Source organism: Colobus angolensis, unplaced genomic scaffold (assembly GCF_000951035.1).
Source record: "Colobus angolensis palliatus isolate OR3802 unplaced genomic scaffold, Cang.pa_1.0 Scaffold858, whole genome shotgun sequence".
NCBI lineage: Eukaryota > Metazoa > Chordata > Mammalia > Primates > Cercopithecidae > Colobus > Colobus angolensis.
In genome coordinates, this window is record NW_012122465.1 from 188,760 (window position 1) to 211,515 (window position 22,756).

The 22,756-nt window shown below is 34.3% G+C and overlaps 1 pseudogene across 1 annotated transcript; it reads left to right on the forward strand.

Annotated features, from left to right (window-relative positions):
* Positions 1-1,784: 1,784 nt before the first annotated feature.
* LOC105503424 lies at positions 1,785-3,251 on the forward strand (annotated as a pseudogene). The gene has a single exon (XR_001000475.1). The product of XR_001000475.1 is annotated as a ubiquitin-conjugating enzyme E2 E2 pseudogene (transcript).
* The last annotated feature ends 19,505 nt before the right edge of the window (positions 3,252-22,756 follow it).

The window sequence follows — 22,756 nt, forward strand, 5'->3', positions numbered from 1 at the left end:
ACACAATTGCTATGATTCATTTAGTGGCTAGTGTTTTCAATTTTCTTGGGTAAATACCTAGTAATGGAATTGATCAGGAAAAGTCTACAAGTCTGTTGATTTTTATAAGATATTGCTAATATATTTTCTATATCCTTGCTCAACATTTGTTATTGTCAGTCTTTAAACTTTTAGTCATTTTTGTGACTGTAAAATATTATTATATTATGGCTTTAATTTTATTTTTCCTGATGTCCAATGATGCTGAGAATGTTTCCTATGTTTATTGATCATTTGTATATCATCTTTTGTGAAGTGTCTATTGAAATATCTGGATGTTATTTGTTAAATTTTACTTTTTATTATTCATTCATAGGAGTTATTTATATATTCTGGATAAAAGTTATTTTTCAGCAGTATGGATTATAAGTGGTTATTTCTAGTTTGTGACTTGCCTTTTCATATTCTTAATGATGTTTTCTTCCTTTCATTTCTCCTTATTTTCCTTCCTTCTTTCCTTCCTTCCTCCTTCCTTCTTTCCTTCACTTCCTTCTTTCCCTCTCTTTTTCTCCTTCCTTTCCTTCTTTTCTCTTTCCTCTTTCTCTCTTCCTCTTTTTTCTTTGTTGTATTTTTGATGAGCAAAAGTAGTAATAATTTTAAATTGTAATTTTGGTCCTGAGAAATCTTTGCTTATGTTAAGATCACAAAAAAGTCTCCTACATTTACTCCTGGAGGCTTTACAGTTTTACATGTAGGCCTATGATCTATATCAAATTAATTTTTGTTCATGGTATGGAGACTGGACTCAAGTTAATTTTTTTACATGTTTACCCGACTGTTCCACAATACCTTTTTGTAAACACTATACTTTCCACAATTGAATTATCTTAGTATCTTGTTGAAAATAATTAATTTGTTGATCTATATCTGGACTCTTATATTCAACTGATTTGTCTGTCTGTAATTGCATGTGATATGCTGTTTTTAAAAATGAGTCTTTTTACTAAATTTTGAATTAGGTAATGTGGGTACTCAAACTGTTCCTGTTTTTAAAGATTATTTTAATTATTACAGGTCCTTTGCATGTTAGTATACTTTTGAAAATGTACTTTTTATAGTGTTATTTTCTACAAAAACTCTCAGGATTGCATCGAATCTATAGATCAGTTTGGGGAGAAATGATGTTGTAGTAGTATTAAGATTTCCAATTTATTAAGTGGTAGATATTTTCTTTATTTGCCTTTAATTTCTATCAGCAGTGTTCATAATTTTCAGTTTCAATGTAGAGTTTTGTAAGCTTTTAACTAAGTTCGCTCTAAGTATATTTTTAAATATTATTTTAAAATTCCCATTTGCAATTGTCTGATGCAAGTATATAAATACACAATTGTTTTTGTATATTGGTCTTTGCAAACTTTATAATAAACTCATTTATCTTTGTCATTACTTTTATAGATTCCTTAGGATTTTCTGTGTAATCAGATATGTTGTCTGTGAGTAGAGACAATTTTATTCTTCTCAATATGTAGAACTTTTATTTTTTTCTTCATTTATTTCAGGAAGTAGAAACTCTAGAACAATTTTGCATAGAAAAGCGAAGAGTAGACAGGCATTCTTACCCTGTTCTGATTATAAGAAGGAACGTGTTCCCTCATTCACCACTGAACATAATGTTAACTTTATTTTTTTGTGTTAATGCTGTTTATCAAATTGAGGAAATTTCCTTTTATGCCTACATTGCTGAGAAATTTTATGTCTTAAATTTTGCAAACTAATTTTTCTGCTAAAAATAGAAAATCAGGTGGTGGCTTCACTTTCCAGGACTCTGGAGCAGCGACAGCCAGCCGCTGGCAGCAGCCTCAGGAGCCAGTGCTGGAACGGCTGGGGGCGGCGGCAGCGGCGGCGCTGAGGGATCTAAAATGTCCACTGAGGCACAAAGAGTTGATGACAGTCCAAGCACTAGTGGAGGAAGTTCCGATGGAGATCAACGTGAAAGTGTTCAGCAAGAACCAGAAAGAGAACAAGTTCAGCCCAAGAAAAAGGAGGGAAAGATATCCAGCAAAACTGCTGTTAAGTTGTCAACTAGTGCTAAAAGAATTCAGAAGGAACTTGCAGAAATTACACTGGACCCTCCTCCCAACTGTAGTGCTGGACCCAAAGGAGACAACATTTATGAATGGAGGTCAACTATATTGGGACCCCCAGGATCTGTCTATGAAGGAGGGGTGTTCTTTCTTGACATTACCTTTTCACCAGACTATCCGTTTAAACCCCCTAAGGTTACCTTCCGAACAAGAATCTATCACTGTAATATTAACAGCCAAGGCGTGATCTGTCTGGACATCTTAAAGGACAACTGGAGTCCGGCTTTAACTATTTCTAAAGTTCTCCTCTCCATCTGCTCACTTCTTACAGATTGCAACCCTGCTGACCCTCTGGTGGGCAGCATCGCCACACAGTACATGACCAACAGAGCAGAGCACGAGCGGATGGCCAGACAGTGGACCAAGCGGTACGCCACATAGGGGCCTGCTGCCTGCTGCCCCTGCGGGACCTGTGCAAGCACATTCACCAAGTGCATCGGTAGCCCTGCCCACCCCTCCAGACCTCGGTTCTTATTTTCCTATTTTTATTAAATTTGGAACCATTTTGTGATGGTATGTTGTCCATCTTCCCATCCCACTTCTTCCTGCCCCATTTCCTCTCTCCCACACTCTCTTTTTTCTCTCATTTTATTCCCTTGTTGATTTCTGTTAACTTGAAAGATTTGGGATTTTTTTCCCACCTCATCATAGATGGGAACTTTTGTTTTCAGTGCAAACAATGTTGGAGCTGTAATAGTAAGAGCTTTCTTACAAAGCTTTGTATTACTGTGTGGTTTTGTTTTTTGTTGTTGTTGTTTATTTGATTTTGATTTTTTTTCCTTTTGTGTGATCTTTGGGAAAACACATTCAGAATTATATCTCGTTTCTACTTAAATGTAGTGCTTAGGGTTAATTTTTTGTACTGAAGTCTTTATTGGTGGGTGCATGCTACTGGGAACAAGTTTTTGTACAAAAGCTTCAATCAGAATCACGGTGCATTACTGAGACTCTGTTTATCACTAGCCTTCTGTCCCTCACGCGGAAGACTGTTGGATTGAACAAAATAATATGTATTTTGATTTACTTAAAGTGCTTGTAAATTTCTTAGGGACCTGCCACTTTTGACTGTGGATCAGTTGATGTACACTTGTATTATTAAAGCACTCAATAAATCACTGTGGCTGATAAAAAAAAAAATAGAAAATCATGTAAACTTACTCCTTGATTCTGTTCATGTGATAGTTATATTTATTGATTTTTTGAATGCTAAATCAGCCTTCTGTCTCAATGCTAAAACAGCCTTCTGTAATATCTTGACTATCTTGAGATAAATTTCACTTAGTCATCATAAATTATCATTTATATAGTGATTGATTATTTTAATTCTTCATTAAAAAAATTTGTTTCTGGCCAGACTCAGTGGCTTACGCCTGTAATCCCAGCACTTTGGTAGGCCAAGGCGAGTGGATCATGAGGTCAGGAGATCGAGACCATCCTGGCTAACACAGTGAAACCCCGTCTCTACTAAAAATACAAAAAATTAGTCGAGCGTGGGTGATTATACTGAACTTGTGAAACAAACAAGTCTTAAAGGGTTTCCTGCTTCTCTATTTGTGGAAGAAATTGTTTAGTACTTCCTTTATTTTCTTTTTACATGTTGAAGAGAATTTCCCTAAAAAATAATCTGGTTCTGTGATTCCCTTTGGGGGATGTTTTCTTTTATAAAATGAATTTAATTTGTTAAGTAGATGTAAGGCAATACCAATTTTTAATTTATTATTGTACTTGTTTTGTTGTAAAATGTATTATTATAAATGTTTTCACAATTTAATTGTTATTCAGGGTTGTTATGTTGTATAAATTAACCATAAACACTGTTAGCAAATACTGAGCCATTGTTCCTAGGGTGCATGCAGGGTTAGGTTCTTACAAGCCTCTGGTCACATTTTCATCAACTAATGAATACATAAATATATTTTTAACTGTTTTTGTCAAAAGACAGATTATTTAATATATACTGTTGGTTCATTAATGTTGAACTCATTACTTACATCGTTATAACTCATACCTGAATGAAGCTTATCTAACATAAATATTTTCTCTGTAAGGTACATCACATCTTTGTTCTTAGGAATGCCAGACAACTAGAACTAAGCATGAAGCCATTTAAAAAGTGAAATCACTGACAAAAAGCACAAAAAAGCAAAGTATATGGCACCAAATTGACCCACAAAAAGAACACTTGTTTGCAGTATGAGAGCTAAAATAAAAAGACAGAATATTGTCTTCTTTAACTTCAGCTGGAATGTGCTGGTTGCTTAACTCCAATTTTCACTGCTCTGTCCATGTTTAAATTATCATGAGGGGGCTGTAAGTATTGATTTGAGGTTACAAATAAATTTTAACACAGAAGTGAATTCACAAATATACATCCACAAATAATGAAGATCAAATGTATTCTCATTAGCCTTCTCTTCATTCCACTTACTACAGATTTGTGTTTTCTCTCTCTTTTTTTTAAAATATATTTTTAGGGGCTTAGAGGTTCAAATGACTAAAATTTGGCTTTGTTAATATATTCCTTTATATGTCTGATTTCCGTGTTTGATTTTGAAAATCTTCATTATCTTTTACTTTCTTCTTATTTTATGTTTAGTTGCTCTTATTTCAATAGAGTTTCAAGTTAGAAATTTAGTTTTTTAAAACACTTCCTGTGTTCTAAACTCAGCATATAAATATTTCTTTTAGTAGCATTCTAGATCAAATCCAAACATTTTGATATTTTGCATTTAAGATAGAATTCATTTTAAAGTATTTTCCATCTTCCCTTGTGATTGATTTCCCCCATGGATTATTTAGAAGTATATTATTTAATTTTAAATGTTTGGAAAATTCTAAAATACCTTGTTATTGATTTCAAATTTAATTCCCTGTGGTCATGTAACATACTTCTTAAAATTTAATCATTTAAATTTAATAAGATATTTGTAGTTCAGCACAGGTCTATAAATGTCATGCTGCTTGGTATCATTATTTAAGTATTATATACATTTATTGACTTTGCATCATGTTGTTTTATCAACTGTCAAAGTAAGGTCTTAAATTATCCCACTCTAATTGTGAATTTGTCTGTATCTTTCAGTAACTCAAGATTCTGTTATTAATTGATGCTTATTTAGGATGATTATGCCCCTTTGGTGAATTGATATTTTATTCACATTAATGTCCCTCTCATCTCTTGTAATATTTCTCATTTTTAATTAAGTTTTCCTTATAGAAATGTATGCATTCTGGGTTTATTTCTATTAATATTTGCATATAATATATTTTTTTCTATTTTATATTTAACCAACTCTGTCCTATTTAAAGCAAATATCTTATAGAAACAGTTTCTTCCTTGTTCAATTCAGTGTGATAATCTCTGCCTTTTGTTAGATACGTTGAAATTTATTATAATTATTTTTGTAGCTGCATTTAGTTCTACTAGTCTGTATTTTTGTATTTGTCATGATTCTGTTTTTCTCTTCTTCCTTCACTGCCTTTTATCTAGTTACTATTATTTTGAGTACATTTTAATCTATTTTCTTTTAATTCTAGTTTTTGCATTTTTAGTGGTGGTCTAGGTATCACAATACATGTTTATAATTTATCAGTCTACTCAGAGCTCATATTGTAAAAGGAATGTAAAAATGCAAGGCTCATGCAGTAGATCCAATATTAGTGATACTCTTATTTACATTTAATATAATATAATATAAAGTATGGGTTTATATATAAGTCTACATTACAATGTTATAATTTTAAACTTTACTTGTTTTAATAATAAAGAAGATAAAGATGATATTTGTACATTTTTATATTTATTCATACATTTCCTATTTCTTCTTTCTTGTAAATCTGAGATTATATTTTGTGTCATTTTATTTCAGTTTCAAGAACTTCATTTAGATTTTTTTTTTTAATACTTTAGGCTGTATGAGGTTAGATTCTCTCTGGTCATGTTTACCTAAACATATCTTAATCTTTGTTTTGGAAAGTATTGAATATATATGTATATTATATATATGTTAAAAAATATGTGTATGTGTGTGTGTGTATTTTCTTTCAGTACATTAAATATATCATATCACTGACTTCTTTCCTTTCTGTTTTTAATGAAAATTTAGCTAGCATTATTATGAATATTCTCCTTTTTGTAAAGTGTCTTTTTTTTCTTTAACACATTTCACAGTTTTTATCATGTTTAGCTTTCTGAAGTTTGGCTATGATGTGACCAGATATGGGTTTATTTGTATTATAAAGATTGAAGTTCTCTGAGCTTCTTAGACATGTAAGTTATATATTCTATTATCTTTTCAAATATTATGACATTATTTTACATTTCTATTTTCTGTCTTCTCCTTCTGAATATATATTACACATACCTTCATTTGACTGTTTTCCCAATTTTGTTTTTCTCTGTTTTCCATATCGCATGTTGTTTTCACCTTCTTTATATTTCTTCTCTCTTTTTCCTTCTCTTTCAACTTTAATATTCTCTTAAGATTTTGAATTTTTAAATTTAAATATTATACTTCCTATCCTAGAATTTCCATTTGTTTCTTTTTTTTTTTTTTTTTGAGACGGAGTCTCGCTCTGTTGCCGGAGCTGGAGTGCAGTGGCCGGACCTCAGCTTACTGCAAGCTCCGCCTCCCGGGTTTATGCCATTCTCCTGTCTCAGCCTCCCGAGTAGCTGGGACTACAGGCGCCTGCCACCTCGCCCGGCTAGTTTTTTGCATTTTTTAGTAGAGACGGGGTTTCACCATGTTAGCCAGGATGGTCTCGATCTCCTGACCTCGTGATCCACCCGTCTTGGCCTCCCAAAGTGCTGGGATCACAGGCTTAAGCCACTGCGCCCGGCCCATTTGTTTCTTTTTATAATTTCCGTTTATCTGTAGAAATTATTTATCTGTTTAATTATTATGACCAGATTTTCTTGTAATTCCTTGAACATTTTATAGTAGCTCCTTTAAAGTTCATGTTTTTACTCTAACATCTATGTTATCTAAGGGTTTATTTCTTTGTGCTACTTCTTTTCTTTGCTACAGGTTAGATTTTCCAATAGTTTCTTCTCATGTTTATTCATTCTTTCTCCACATGTTTATTCTTTTTTATGCTATCTGGATGATTTATTTTAGGCACTGGTTTCTGTCACCTTCCTCTGAAACATTTGTGTTCAACATAATAGTTAAATAACTGGCTGACTACCTTTAATTCCTGAAGTTTGGTTTGATGGTTTCTTAAAGCAGGTCTGTATTTATTTTGCCCTTAACCCCACAGTAAATTTCTTAGACCAGCGCAACAGGAATGGCCATTCTTGGGTATCAGTGGAAAATCCAACATGTTTACCAAATAGCTAATGTGTACCAGTTTCTGCCTCTCTAGTGCTGAGGGGCAGCATATTGCTTTTTGTTGGGGTCCTTGAAGACTCCCACATGCATGTACAGTTTCTTGAACTTTTATATACAGGTTTTAGGGTTGCCAACTGTGAGTTCTTCTTTTTCAGTTTTATCAGAAGTTTGGCAGCCCCAAACTTTGTCTTATGATACCTCAACTTAATAAGTCTGTGGCTATTTTTCTTTAATTGTAGCTTCCCTATACCATTCAGATTTGGAAATGCCCTCAGGGGAAAATATGTATACACATATATCTAATTCAATGCAGTTTTTTTTTTTTTCTTTCAAGAGTCAAATTCCTTTAATTACTGTCTGATTTTGGTAAGTCTATGATGCCTTTTATACTTTATCCAGCGGTAATGCTTATCCACACAAAAATCAGTCCAGTAAAAGTTATACCTCCATTTCCAGTCTTTCTTTCCTTTTTGTGGAAATGATTAGTAATATCTATATTGTCACTATTATTTACTATCACATACTAAATTATAAATATTGGATCTATAAACTAGTGTGTGTTATAGGAAAAATATATTTAAAAAATAAGGTGTTATCTGATATACATTAAGAGATATTTTAGAGTATATTAAATATACTAGGCAGTTCAAGATAAATACAGTTTTACTTAAATAAAATTTAACCTACTAATCAAATTTTTAGTTAAGCAAAATTTAGTCTACTACTACATGTACTTTCCTCAGGAAAATACACCATTAGGTAATTTCTCTTTTAAGTATTTATTTGTAAAAAATAAAATGAATTTTGACTATAATTATTTATTAAATAAGACTGTTAGTAACAACACAAAATAAACTTTGACTGAGAACTCATAAAATTTGAAATAAATTTGTCTCTGATTACATAGATTAAACAAAATAAAGCCATATGAGGGAAATAAAATCTGTTCCCACTAGTACACACTGATAAACAAAAACAGTGTCTTAAAAGCTTCAGAAACCTTTGAGAAAAGATAATTTCCAAACCAGAATTGTGACATTTTAAAGTGAACTAGACTAGTTAGCATGAAGTAGTGCTCTCTATTGTAATTAATGGGAGTAATTAAAATTAAGTAGTTTTTTCAAAATAATTTTATATTTTAAAATTTATTTTTCATCTAAATAATTTAGGCCTTGAGTTTTAGAGTAAGTTATTTTGATCTTCAGAATATTCTTGATTTTGCATTTCAGTACTTTTGATTTTTATTCCTAGGGTCCAAGAAGAACTCCTTCCAGATCCCCCTCTGCTGAGTATTCATATAATCTCAAATTATATGTGCAGAACATCTAAAGTAGATCTTTTTTCACTGTGATCTGATTTAATTGATATAAATTCCCAACTACACTGGCAAGATCAACTATATCATATTATCTTTATTTTGTTAAAGGAAATTGAAAGACATAGAACTATACTTTCACAGTTACTGAATGGGAATATTGAATGAGTTGTTCTAATCTTGCACATCATGTCTATAACACTGCGCTGTTATGCCAATAGTCACCTCCAGCTGAGCTTGGAAATGTGAGAACCTCACAGTAAGCAATGTTTACCCTATACTGCTGTGAAGTTCACTCTTTACCACAGCTTCTATGGCACCCCAAGTTGCAGGTATAAAATACAACTCTCCCATCATTTTTCCCCCTTAAGTTGTGTCTCCTTTGCCATTTTGACAGCCAAACATCCCACAAAGGATTTAAAGGGCAGACTTTCAAAGAGTTCAGAGGAAATATATCACCCACTCTCTTTCTCTAGGCAGCTTTTATTTTACATCTGGAGCTTTGGATATTTTATTCTGTAAACTTCTGGCACACATTTTCTTCTGAGTTGTACCCTACCACACGCTGTCATTCTATATTAGAGAGGAAGAAAAGAGCCCTCGTCCTTCTGGTACACTGTTAGAATTTTATTACTTAACTTCTCCCATATCTGGGTAGAGCAGCCAAAATTTGTTGCTGTTATATTTCCAGATCACACAAGCATTTAATTTTTTACTCAAATAACTGGAATTGGAACAGAAAAAAATATTGGGGACGTTTTTGGGGTTAGAGTTATTAGAGTTGGACTGGCAATGCTTTCTTAAAAAAAAAAAGTAAGGAGTCTGGTTGTTGGAAGAATTATTTTTGCATAATAAGTGTTATTAACATGAAACTAAAACCAAATGATTATTCGACAAACTTATTTCAGCTCTACTATGTGCAAGGAAGTCTAGTAGATACTGAGTAAAAATTAGGAAAGATCATTACCTTGAATATCTTTATAGATATTAATTTGTAATATAATTTAGAGGCTTGAGCCATAAGGAGAGAAAAAAATCCTTTACTATTATTACTCTTACTAGAATTACCCAGTCCCTTTATTCCTCAAAGATCTCTTGCCTTGACCACCAGAGCTAAAGGTTCCGATATAAGGAGTGCTTCCCAGCCACTTTTAAACTTTCAGATGGTCAAAGAATATGCTTGATGATCTATGAAAGAGTTTGTTCTTGGGTTTCATATTTGACTATCATATTTTTAAACTAATTTATGTCTTTGTTAGTTTTTCTAATGTTTTTACAGGCATTTTTGTCTTTTACATTTACCATACAGTGAGTCATATTGTGAAGTTTCAGTGAATAGGATATGCCTAAAATTAGGGAAGTAAAGTTATTTCATTTCTCACAGAAAATGACTCTGCAGTAAGTCATTAGGGCACAGTAAATTCCTCTGTAAAATCTGAAAACTTCAAATCAGAGCACAAAGAAACTGAGAGTTATTTTAAAACTCACTATTCACATATATACAATGATAATTTGTCAATTAAAAACAAATAAAAAATTAATTCAAAAATCACCAACTCCCCAAACTCCAAAATAAAAACGACCAAAACATAAAAGTAAAACTCAAATAGGTAAAAGTCATTATCAGCAAATAGGGAAGACAAATAAATAAGTTTAATTTTAAGAAAACCTCAGAACTATTTCTCTTCATGTATGTCAAAAATAATTCCCTTTTTTCAGACCGAATACACTAGCTATGCAACCCATTACTGTAGTAATTTGAAAGCAGCTCACAACAGATAAGAAGATGGAAATGGGTGGATAATCTCATCCAGAGAAGAAATTCACAGTGTAACTCTTCTAATTTAACACAATACTTCAAGGAAAAGACAGAACAGAAGAATCATAATCATATCACTACCCCTTTACTTTGGCCTGTGCTTTACATAAACCTCAACAAATTGATTTTTCTACTGCCAATTCAGGGTCTCAAAAAGATAGCTTTATGGTATGGGTTTCATTAATGTTCATCTTAAAATAAGAATTAAATAGGAGTTGGATAAAATTGGGATTATGCACAGCAGTGTTTTTAGGAAATAAATGATGATTTTAATCTTTGTATCTTCATCAACTAAAAAGAAAAAAAAAGAAAGGAATCCAGAAAAGGCAGTAAGCTTTTGACTAGAGCAGTTATATTAAAAACTTTTACTTTTAGTTTTCTTTTATAGTCTTAACACATTATTGAGTACCCTAAAATCTTTTATTCAAATGAGTTATGTCCATTAATATTTTTTGTGTTGCAAATTAAAACAAATTTTTAAGTATACATTTGTTTAAAATTAATAATGTTGATTGTGCTAACATAAACATATATTTTAAATAAAATTACTTTTTTTTTTTTTAAAATAGATGGAGTCTCACTCTGTCTCCTAGGCAGTAGTGCAGTGGCGCAATCTCGGCTCACTGCAAGCTCCGCCTCCTGGGTTCAGGCCATTCTTCTGCCTCAGCCTCCCGAGTAACTGGGACTACAGGTGCCCACCACCACGCCCGGCTAATTTTTTGTATTTTTTAGTAGAGATGGCGTTTCACCATGTTAGCCAGGATGATCTTGACCTCGTGATCCACCCTCCTTGGCCTCCCAAAGTGCTGGGATTACAGGAGTGAACCACTGTGGTTGGCCCAAAATTACTATTTTTGAAGTAAGTGAAACATAATTAGTGAAAAATAATGTTAAGATATTTTTGCAGACTGGGTGTGGCAGCTCATGCTTATAATCTCAGCACTTTGGGAGGCCGAGGTTGGTGGATGACTCGAGCCCAGGAGTTCCAAACCAGGCGGATAACATGGTTAAGCCTCATCTCTACAAAAAATACAAAATATGCTGGGCATGGACATATGTGCATGTAGTTCCAGCTATTTGGGAGACTGAGTGGGGAGGATCACTTGAGCCTAGGAGGTCAAGGCTGCAATGAGTGGTTATTGTGCTGCACTGCAGCCTGGGTGACAGAGTAAGACCCTGTCTCCAAAAAAAAAGAGACAGAGATATTATCACAAATCTTTTTCATATCTGGCATAATAGCCTATGGTGCTATGGTCTGAATGTTTCTGCTTTCCACAAAATTCATTTATTGAAAACTAATGCCCAATGTAATAGTAGTATGAGATGGGACATTTGGGAGAGTGATAAATTCATCACCTAATCACCTTTACCACAGCTCTTATGAAGGAAATTGATGCTTGTATAAAGGAAGCCCTAGATAGACTCCTTGTCCCTTCTGCAACATGAGGGCATAGCTAGAAGGTGCTGTCTATGAGGAAAAAGCTTTCAACAGACACCAAATCTGTCAGTGCTTTCATCTTGGACTTCCCAGATTCCAGAACCATGAAAAGTAAATGTTTGTTTGTTTGTTTTTAAGTCAGTAAGTTTATAGTATTTTATTATAGCAACTCAAATGAACTAATAAGACACATAGCTTTTCTTACTTGTTTTTGGATTCAAACTGCTATAACGTTATTTTGGCTGAAAAACATGAAGAAAATCTGGCCCTACACAGATATGTATTTAGAAATGTGTAAATTATTTCAATAATCTTTTCAGATATTTTAGAATATTCTTCTTTGATTCTACATCAAAATGAAGTAGTAGCAATTCTTGTGTCAATTACTATGTAGAATATTAAGTAATATCAGTGTACTTTCTGTACACTGTTACCTGAAAGTCTTCTATTTATTTTTTGTACTCGATATTTTCATTTACCAATGCAGTATTTTGTCATGTCATGCATTAGTCATTTGGAAAATACTTGTTCACTGAGTAATGAAAGTTTTACAAATGTTGGTACATTTCATAATACAAATTAAATATCAAAATATCGCCTTCATTAGTATCACCTCTGATCTCATCAGAGTATTTTAAATCTGTTGAGAAACTGTTAAGCTCATGTAATAAATACACACTCTCATAGATTCAATTTTTTGCTTGGAATCATGGCAACTACCTTGTCACTTGCCTTCCTTCACATGAGAAGCTCACTCTGTTCATTTTTGAGAAAATGTCCACTAGAGACTCAAGTCTGCATAACCATGGTTTGTCTGTCATTCTATCAAGTAATAACAGTCTTTTATGAAAAAAATTTATTACTATGGCTTAAACAATCGCACAGGTACTCAAATTTTTATACAAGATTTCTGTGAGAGACAACCCTTGTACTTTCCTATATAGCTGTGATGGTTAATACTGAGTGTCAACCTGATTGGATTGAAGGATGAAATATTGATCCTGGGTATGTCTGTGAATATTTTGCCAAAGGAGATTAACATTTGAGTCAGTGGACTGGGGAAGGCAGGCCCATCTTTAATCGGGTGGGCACAATCTAATCAGCTGCTAGCAAATATAAAGCAGGCAGAAAAACATGAAGAGTCAAGACAGGACTAGCCTGCCAGTCTACATCTTTCTCCCATGCTGGATACTTCCTGCCCTTGAACACTGGACTCCAAGTTCTTCAGTTTTGGGACTCAGACTGGCTTTCGTTGCTCCTCTGCTTGTAGACAGCCTACTGTGGGACCTTGTGATAGTGTAAGATAATACTTAATAAACTATCGTGTTTATGTGTGTGTGTGTGTGTGTGCGCGTATATATAGCCTGTTGATATTTTCAACCTCCAGGACTAGATAGAATTGGTTTCTTTGGTGACTAGAGGATAGCAAATCTAAAACACATAACCCTAGCTATTCCCAAAGCCTTCAACACAGATTTTCAGAATGAAAAGATGATTTGAGTTGTTGATTTTTGTTTTCCTGCTCTAGTCCACAAATTTTCACTCTGTAGTTTAGGATTCCTAGGGATTCTTCAATGTGTTTTTGTTGTTGTTGTTGTTTTGGGCATAGAAAAATAATAAAGATAAAGCTATTTTAATAATAGAACTATTAAAAAATGATAAAACTACTTTAATAACAATGCTAAGACATTATTTGTTTTTTCAGTGTGTTCACAATACATTGAGGATGGAAAAGCGAAGGTTGGTAAAATTGTTGATAAAAAAGCTTAACAAAAATCAAAGCAGTGACTGAAAACTCTGTAAGCAGTGATTGCTTTCTTCAAAATCATGCTCTTGCAATGGAAAAAAATGAAAATTTCAACTGAGGATGTCTTTAATTCAGCAGTAAATATATTGATTTTAATAAATCTTAATCCTTGAGTACAAACTTTTTGAATTTTCCGTGCAATTAAATGGAAACGTTTTTGCTGTAATTTAAGCATTTTAGTTGTTGTATTAGGGTTCTTTTAGAGGGACAGAACTAATGAGATATATATATATCCTGTATATCTATATCTATATCACATGCATATATGTTTTCGTATGTCTATATATGAGATTTTACTACAGGAGAGAGAGAGCTGGGGGGAAGTGCCACACGTTAAAACCATTAGATCCCACTAGAACTCGCTATCATGAGAACAGCATGGGGAAAATGGCCCCCATGATCCAATCACCTCTCACCATGTCCCTCCCCTGATATGGTGAAATAACAATTCATGATAAGATTTGGGTGGGGACACAGGGCCAAAAAATACCATTCTTCCCTAGCTCCTCCCAAATCTCATGTCTTTCTCACCGTTCAAAATAAACCATGCCTTTCCAACAGTCCCCCAAAGTCTTAACTCATTCCAGCATTACCTCAAAAGTCTAAGTCCAAAGTCTCATCTGAGACAAGGCAAGTCCTTTCTGCTATGAGCCTGTATAAATCAAAAACAAGTTAGTCACTTCCAAGATACAATGGGGATACAGGCAAATACTCCTATTCCAAATGGGAGAAATTGGTCAAAAGAAAGGGGTCACAAGCCCCATGCAAATCTGAAACCTGGCAGAACAGTCATTAAATCTTAAAACTCCAAAATAATTTCCTTTGACTCCAGGTCTCACATCCAGGGGATGCTGATGCACAATGTGGGCTCCCAAGGCCTTGCATGGCTCCACCCCTGTGGCTTCTCAGGATACAGTACCTGAAACTGCTTTCACAGGCTAGCGTTGAGTGCCTGTGGCTTTTCCAAATGCACAGTGCAAGCTGTTGGTGGCGCTACCATTCTGGGGCCTGGAGGATGGTGGCCCTTTTCTCAAAACTTCACTAGGAATGCCCCAGTGGTGAGTCTGGGGCTCCAATGGTACATTTTCCCTTTGCACTACCCTAGTAGACATTTTCACGAGGGCTCTGCCCTTGCAGCAGAGTTCTGCCTGGATATCCAGGCATTTTTATACATCTTCTGAAATCTAGGCAGAGTCTCCCAAACCTCAGCTCTTACATTCTATGCACCTGCAGGCCCAACACCATGTGGAAGTCACCAAGTATTGATGCTTGCACCCTCTGTAGCCATGGCCTGAGTTGTACATTGGCACCTTTAAGCCACAGTTGGAACTGAAGCAACTGGGATGCAGGGCACCCAGAGGCTGCACAGAGCAATGGGGCCCTGGGCCTGGCCCACAAAACTATTTTCCCTCCTAGGCCTCTGGGCCTGTGATAGGAGGGGCTGCTGTGAAGATCTCTGAAATTCACTGGAGACATTTTTCCCATTGTCTTGGCAATTAACATTCTGCTCCTCATTACTTATGAAAATTTTTGCCTCCATGACTCAATAATCTCCCAACAGTTCCCTTGCCTGATAAGTGGGGATTACAATTTGAGATGAGATTTGGGTGGTGACACATAACCAAATCATGTCATGAATCATTTCTTTTTACAGTGTATTCCCATCTTCTATGCTCCCTGCCTGTTAAGCACTTAGTACTTCTGTCGCTATCAGATCAACTGTGGTGGTATTAGAGTGCTTATGTTAAAAAAAAATAAAAAACATTATTTTATTTAGTAATAGCCTCAAAGTGCAAGAGTACTGATGCTGGCATATTTTTATACTTAATCTATTATTAGTTGTGGTTGTTAATCTCTTACTGTGCTTATTATAAATTAAACTTTATCATTGGTATGTAATGTGAACCCAAAAGTATCTGAGACAGAGCTCAATCAATTTAGAAAGTTTATTTTTCTAAGGTTAAGAATGCACCTGTGACATAGCCTCAGGAATTCCTGATGACATGTGCCCAAGGGGGTCAGAGCACGGCTTAGTTTTATACACTTTAGGGAGACACGAGACATTCATCAATATGTGTAAGATGTATATTGGTTTGGTCTGGAAAGGCAGGACAACTTGAAGCTGGACAAGGGGCTTCCAGGTCATAGGTAAGTAAGAGACAAAAGGTTGCATTCTTTTCAGTGTCTGATTAGACTTTCACTGAATGCACAATTTACATGTGAGTGGAAGGTACAGGAATAGTCACTTATGCCTTAGTCTGGCTCAGTGAGACAATAGAGCAGAAGAAGCAGTCAGATATGCACTTGTCTCACATAAGCAGAGGGATAACTTGAGTTCTGTCTATCCTTTGTTCATAAGGAATTTCCTTGCGGGCAAATTGTGAGGGATTTGTAGCTATCTTATTTAGGAATAAAATGGAAGACAGGTGTGCTGATGCAGTTCCCAGTTTGATTTCTCTTTGACTTAGTGATTTTGGGGTCCTGAGACTAATTTTCCTTTCACAGTAAATATTAGGAAAGACTATAGTATCTATAAGATTCAGTACTATTTGTAGTTTCATGCTTCCACTGGGAGTCTTGGAATGTACACCCATGAATAAGGGGAGGCATTAAGTAGCTAAATTGAACAATGACCAAAAAACAAACCTTACTTATGTGCTTTAATGTCATTTTACTGAAAAAACAATGATCACATAGCCATTGTTTTCAGGACATCTGGTTTATGCCTGATCCTGGCATAATTAAGAAATCCCCTTTCAAGAAATCCCCTTTCAAAATCCCCTTTCTTCAAGATCTCCCTGAGTGCATGATTAATTATATATGCTCACCTTACTTATAAGAGGTCTGTAAACTTATTTCTCACATATCCATGGCTCTAGAATCTTGTATTTGGCATCATCTGGGAGGTTAATTTCAAGAGAATTTATAAAAAGTCAGGCATCATAATATCAAATGGGTTAAGAAGTGTGGTTTCTGAAATAAATGATACAGAAAACAGATACATTTCTTTTAATATTGACTAATTTTGTTAATAAATTAAACCTTACATAAGTTTAAATATAAAAACATGCAAAAATAATCAGGGCAATTGCAGGGATGAGGAAATGATGCAGTGGGCATAGATCTTGAGTCAGCACAGCATATTGGTCACCTATTGCCATAACAGTGCTGTGGAATGAACCGTCTCAATATTCAGTGACTTACAAAAACAGGACTTATTTCTCTTGTTCAGAGTTTTGTGGGTCAGCAGGACTAATTCAGCTCCAATCTATAGATTCACTGGGCTTGTTAACAGGTTGAAGACTGAATGAAGACATATTTCTAATTATTATTATTATTTTTTACCATTGTTACCCAGGACATGTTATCCTCATGGGTTATGGAAGAAGTCCAAGAGCCAAGCCAAATGAAGCAAGTACAGTTTGGTCTAATGCTTATAGTGCACCCGCAAAACTTAATTGTCCCAAGCAAATCACATGGCCAAACCTTAGCTCATTGGTGCAGAAAAGTATATGTCACTAACAGAGGGATAATACTGCAAAATTACATAGCAAAGGCTGTGGATATGTACTGTTAGTGCTTGGAGATAAAGAATCTGTACTTCTTTCTATTTCAAAATAAATAAAGAGAATTGAGGAGCATAGTTATTTGGCTGTCTCATGAGAATTGAGGTTTGCAAGGTCCAAAAACAAAAACAAAAAGAAGAAAAATAAAACAAAAAAACAAAACATGGTATCTCATGGCTGAGGAAAATGTTCTTAGCTCCTTGCTATGGGATGAATTGTGCCCCCCAACAAGATGTGTTCAAGTCCTAATCCCAAGTACCTGTGAATATGACTGTATTTAGAAATAGGACATTTGTAGCTGTAGTAAGATGGCATCATTAGAGTGGGGTCTAATCCAGTATGTCTAGTGTCTTTTTAAGTAATGGAAAATGCCATGTGAGGACAGAGGAAGAGATTAAATTGGAGCAGGGGCAAGCCTAGGAACCCTAAGGATTACTGAAAACCACCAGATGCTAGGAAGAGGCAAGAAAGGATTCTCCCCTATAGGGAGAGAGAGCCATGGCACTGACAACACTTTGATTTTGGACTTTTAGTTTCCAGAACTATAAGACAATAAATTTCTGTTGTTTTAAGCCACTCAGTTTGTGGTACTTTGTTACAGCCACCCTAGGAAACTATACCCTGTAATAACCACTTCCCTTGATATAGTCTGATGAGGAGGTAAATATATTGCATCAGCTTGGCAATAGTATCTCTCTGGTGCTGCTCAGATAATATAAACCAACAATTCTGGCCTACAGAGAACTTGGAGTGAGCACGAGATAGACAGCAATGGTGCTGGCTTGGGAAAAGGCTCCTTGAAATTACGAGGATGCCATATATCAAAAGGGTCTTCTTGACCCTGAATACTGCAGGATATTGGTAACTGAAGTGACTGAAATTTGTGGCAAAGTAGCAAAAGTGATGACTATAGTTGATGTTTGTGATGTAGCAACTGTATACCAGGTTTTAACGAAGTTTGATGGCAATAATTATTAGAGTGCTACAAGATGCATGGATGAAAACTTTCCAAGCCCTGTCTCCCTCTTCCACCTCTTAATAGTTACCAAGTTGCCAAAGGGACTGTGGATAGCTGGCATTTTTTCATGCAGATCCTTGTGGGATTTTTTTTCCATAATGTTTATGTTTTCTACACTGTCTTGTTTGAATTTATCCTGATAATGGGTGCAATGAATAACGTTTACATTCAGAGTATTCCTACTGATTTTCATGAAGATTCATTAGGAATCTAACCTTTAGTTTTTAGTTCTAGATTTTATTGTAAACATTTACGCTATTTTCTGAAGCTAATTTGTAAAGGAAGTTCAATGATTGTACTTACTAAATCTCTTCCTCAGATAATATAATTTAGAGGATTATTTTCCAAGCGGATGTATTTTAGAAATAATATTCTAGTAAAATGGATTCATAAGGATAACATAATGTTATCATGCTGCCACTTTACTTTCACATTGGAAGGCTTATTTAGATCTCCAATCAAAAGTCAGTGGTATTTCATAATGTTCATATTTAAATTAATATAATACTGAATGAGAATAACTTAAATTGCATTAATTTTTTTTTCAATTCTTGTTATACCTACCCTCAACATAGTCTGGTAGAACTGATCATTGAAGTGCTAAACTTTGAGGGAAAGAAAGAGTCAAATATGTGGTGCTTAGAAATGGCATATTATATATATATATATATATATTTTCTCAAAACCAGTTGTCAGTAAGAAATGACTCAAACACAGTTTGGTTTTGTAGAGACCATTTTTCCCTTAAGTTCAATCTAAATATCTTCTAGATTTGGGGAAAAATGACCTATGAATGACAAAAGATTTCCATTGCACTATTTTATTTTATTTTCATAAACATCTTAAGGAGAGGAAATGGAAAATGATATCTCTTATTTTTGGAAAGCAAACTAAGTTGTGAAGACTCTAGGATACCTTTCCAGGATCACCTAGGTAGCTAGCATCATTGCAGGATGGGGATTAGAATTCATGTTTTATTCATTCACTTTTCATTTATTTATTCAATGGAGATATTTAATGCAGAGGACTGCTATTTTCTACTCTCATCATAATGACATCTACTTTAGATTAAGATGAATATTTTGCTTTGGAGTGTGGGTTTTTATACATGGAACTTTAAAAATAGAAAGATGTTGATTTTCATTTAAAAATATCCAGTAGAGAGCTAGAGAGAGGATAAGAGAGCAATGAAAGGGAGAGAGAGAGAAAGGGAGAACAGAATAGCCCATATCCCAAAGAAAATAGGTGAGTTGTTTTCGTAAGTTCTACTTGCAAAAACACAGACAATTATAAAGTAAGAATGAATAGTCATTGCCACTTCATTACTAGGCAATCAAAAGAATATAAATCATGGGTAATCCTCTTCTGAATGGAACAGATTTGCAGAATTTTTATATTGAATTCTGTGCAGTGTATCCTTTTTTCAGCTCCTTAGCCTTGGAGCTGCTAAAGGAATGAGGCCAAAAATCATAGAAAAATATAGTGTCTTATTCTTTATTATTCTATCTAATCTCTCTTCCTCTCTCTGTCTCTCTCTGTGTGCATCTCTCTCTTTCTTTCTCTCTCAATTGGTGTTGATGTTTGTTTTGGAAAGAAGAAAAAAACAAATTTATAAGCCTAGACTCTGTATTTAATTTTTGATGCCTTAGTAGTTTGAGTTAATAATGAACATTTCATAAGAAATTACTAAGAACCTTAATTAGGAGGCAACATAGATACAAACAAAATGAATGAAAAATAGAAGAGAAAAAAGTAACATGTCACAAAGTTAATAGATTTTGACATAACAAACATCATAAAAATGTTCTTTGCGGTGTATTTTAAATAATTCATAAATTAATGTAGAGAACTATAGCCCTGGTGGCTCAGAGGAAAGCATACAATAAAATAGGGCATTCAATGAGTCTGTTTACTGAATATCTTTGTCCTAAATATAATATGAGTATGAGTTAAACAAAGGAAGGAGGTGGGAGAACTTTTAAATTTTTCAAATTTTAATTTTCAGGTAGAGAACATTGGTGGCACGAGAGTGATATAGGTAGGTATTTGTAGTTGTAGCATAATCCAAATGGGCTTAAACTTCAACCAACTTTCTCTGCTAATAAAATAGTATATGACAGCTATTTAAGAGAGGGTTTCTACTAAGGATATAAAAGTTCACCCTACTCCGGAGACGTCTTAGTTCATTTTCTGCTGCAATAAATGAATACCACAGATGGAGTAATTTATAAAGGAAAAAGGTTGGCTGGGCGCGGTGGCTCAAGCCTGTAATCCCAGCACTTTGGGAGGCCGAGACGGGCGGATCACGAGGTCAGGAGATCGAGACCATCCTGGCTAACACGGTGAAACCCCGTCTCTACTAAAAAAAATACAAAAAAACTAGCCAGGCGAGGTGGCGGGCGCCTGTAGTCCCAGCTACTCGGGAGGCTGAGGCAGGAGAATGGCGTGAATCTGGGGAGACGGAACTTGCAGTGAGCTGAGATCCGGCCACTGCACCCCAGCCTGGGTGACAGAGCGAGACTCCGTCTCAAAAAAAAAAAAACAAACAAACAAACAAAAAAAAGTAAAAAGGTTTATTTGGTCCATGGTTCTGCATTCCATGGTGGAAGGGTAAAAGTGAGTGCATGAAACAGACAGGAAAAGGGGGTGAAACTCCTGCAAAGAGCAACCCACTTGAGTGCCAATGGCATTAATCCATTCATGAGAGCAGAGCTGAAGTAATTATAGAGCAGTGAACTTGTAATATTGGAATGATGAGAAACGCTGGGTTTTTCTCTCTGCATTTTATGCTTCTGGGTTGTGACTCTGTAATTTTTCACTTCATTTTTAAGCTTCCTAAAACTTTCCAAAAGATAGATTTCCTTTTGTTCATGTTTTTAGTTGTTCTCAGCAGAAGAGTTGTTACAAATTTCCCATCCTGCCTTACTATGGCAAAAGTCTTCCTTATTGTTTTAAATCTTTCTTTATCAACGATTCATTAAAATCCTATATACAAGGATTTATGAGTGCAACTGATACTAAATAACAGTTTTACAGTGACATTAACATTCTTTTGAAATACCCGCTTTTGGAAAATAATGCATCGTAGCTTTAGGTTGTAAAAACAATGCAATTTGGTGTCAGATTGAGTGTATTTGTAGGGCTTAGGACAGAGATGATGAAAATGTGTTCTGCATTAGTGGACAATTTATATTTACTGTTAATTGAGCACATTTTTTTCCCATTTAAAAAATAATATCCACTCTCTGCACCTTGTAAACTTTAAAGTTTTATCACATAACCATTATGTGAGAGTACTCAAAATTTATTATATAGGAATAGTCACACATATTTGTTCAGCAGTAACTTGTTTTTAACTGTCTCTTATTAAGCTTTTATCTCACTCTATTATAATTATATAAAACAGTATTGACTAGAAAATATGTCTTATGTATCTTTATGACCATATTCTTAACAGAGCCCTACTCTAAGTTTATTAAATAAATAAAGGAGTGATGAATGTATTCATACAAAAATAGTGAGATGTTGTGCTGATTTTTCTAATCCCAAAATCATACTTTTTATTCTTTCCAACTTTTATTTTAGGTTCAGGGTGTACATGTGCAGGTTTGTTATATGGGAAAATTGTGCGATGTGGGAGTTTGGCGAACAGACTGTTTCATCATGCAGATAATAAGCATGGTAACCCTATGGGTAGTTTTTCAATTTTCACCCTCCTCTCACCCTCCACCCTTAAGTAGGCCCAGTTCTCTATTGTTTCCTTCTTTGTCTCCATGTGTAGTAAATGTTTAGCTCCCACTTACAAATGAGAACATTTTGTATTAGGTTTTTTGTATCTGCATTAATTTGCTAAGGATAATGACCTCTAGTTCCATCTATGTTTCTACAAATGATATGATTTTGTTAGTTTTTATGGCTGTGTAATATTCTATGGTATATATATACCACATTTTCTTTATCCAATCCCCCATTGACAGGCATTTAGGTTGATTTCATATTATTTTAAAATTTACATATATAACTCTTTATAGAGCTTTTAAAGTAATAAATATATATAGAAAATATATAAATATATATAGAATATAAATGTGTATAGAACAAATATATAATTTGAATGAATGTGATGATTTAAAACTATAACATTTCTATTTGTTAATCTATATACTATGCTCATACATACAAAAAATTATGTTTATATTACACACATATATGCATATATTCATGGCAGGTTCTGATCACAAACAATATATAAACCATTCTTCATGTACATTTTTGTATCTTTTACATAAATAGAAGTGATGGATATGCCTCTAATTTAGCAAATATTAGCTGGCAATAAA